Genomic DNA, 1,897 nt, shown 5'->3' with positions numbered 1-1,897 from the left:
AACACCACTACCACCACCACGATCACACAGAAAAGAACAATCAGACAATATTCATCTTACTCTCGCCACCAGCACCACCCACCATCAACACCACAACCACCACCACCACAACCACCAGCACCTCTACCATCAACACAAACCCTCTTCACCACCACCATCATCACCATCCTCACCACCACCATCATCACCATCATCACCATCACCACCACAACCACCAGAAGTACATTTATTGCAGCGCCCAACGTCGCCACCAAAACGATGGCAACTACCACCAGAGCAACTACCGCGCTCACTACCTTCCTAACAACAATACTCTGTCACCAGCCAATACTCCATCAACGCCACTACGGTTACTAATACTCACTCCTACCATCGTAACAGGTACTACAACCGAAACATCAACAACAACTCGAACATCCGCACCACAAAGACTACTTTAGCAACACAATAAACCGTCACCACGAGGAATTTGGCTGCCACCACATCCTCCATAACCAAAATTTAGACCACTACTACTGCTACTACTACTACTACTACTACTACTAACACCACCACCACCACCACCACCACTACTATTACTACTACTACTACCACCACCACCATCACTACTACTACTGCAACTGCTGCTGCTACTACTACAACTACTACTACTACTACTACTACTACCACTACTACTACCACTACTACTACTACTACTACTACTACTAACACCACCACCACCACCACCACTACTATTACTACTACTACTACCACCACCACCACCACCATCACTACTACTACTACTACCACTACTACTACTACTACTACTGCAAGTGCTGCTACTTCTACCAACACCACAACTGCTACTACCACAACCTCCACCACCGCCACCACCACTAACATTTCCACCACTGCCACTATTACTACTACTTCTACTATCACCATCACCACCATCACCACCACCACCACTACAACAACAACTACTACTACTATTGTAATTAAAATTACCAGCATTACAACAAAAACAACGACAGAACGAAAAAGGCACCATCACCATCACCACCACCACTACAACCTGCACAACACTACAAGAATCATTGCAGCTGACATCACCACCACCACTACCACCGTTACGAACACCACCACCACTACCACCGTTACGAACACCACCACCATTACCTATACCACTATCATTACAGCCACCACCACCACCACCATCACTAACACCACCACCATTATCACCATTCTCACCATCACGACTGCGACTACTATTACAAAACCACCACCACCACTACAACTACCACCGCCACCATCACCACAATGGCAAGCAGAACCACTGCTACTATGGTTACCACATAACAACAACAACAACAATCACAAGAATAGCTGCAACTTCAAAAATATTCACTCTTATCAATTTACTACCGCCACAACCACCACCACCTCTACTACTACCACTACTACTGCTGCTACTACTGCTACTACACATGTAATAACAACTACAACCGTGACGACAATCACAATCGCCACCACCACCACCACCACCACCACAACAACAACAACAACAGCAGCAGTTGGAAATAACACAATACCACTATCTCAACTGTAGCACAAACGCCAATATCAACAACAACAGAAATATTTCACGATGTTACAGCAGCACCATCAACACCACCACCACCACTAAGACCACCACCACTACTACCATCCCAAAGCAACAACAGCAAAAACCACAGAAAATCGGCAATATCGTCATCACAACAATAATAATGACAACGATAATAATAATAATAATAATAATAATAATAATAATAATAATAATAATAATAATAATAATAATAATGATAATAATAATAATAATGATAATAATAATAATAATAATAATAATAATAATAATAATAATGATAATAATAATAAT

At 42.4% G+C, this 1,897-nt stretch overlaps 1 pseudogene; it reads left to right on the top strand.

Annotated features, from left to right (window-relative positions):
- LOC128249538 (uncharacterized) overlaps positions 1–1,897 on the top strand; it is a 24,912-nt pseudogene that overhangs the window by 22,402 nt on the left and 613 nt on the right.

Source organism: Octopus bimaculoides, chromosome 15 (genome assembly GCF_001194135.2).
Source record: "Octopus bimaculoides isolate UCB-OBI-ISO-001 chromosome 15, ASM119413v2, whole genome shotgun sequence".
Classification (NCBI taxonomy): Eukaryota; Metazoa; Mollusca; class Cephalopoda; order Octopoda; family Octopodidae; genus Octopus; species Octopus bimaculoides.
Note: the sequence above shows the minus strand (reverse complement) of the source record. Positions and strands in the feature narration are given on the sequence as shown.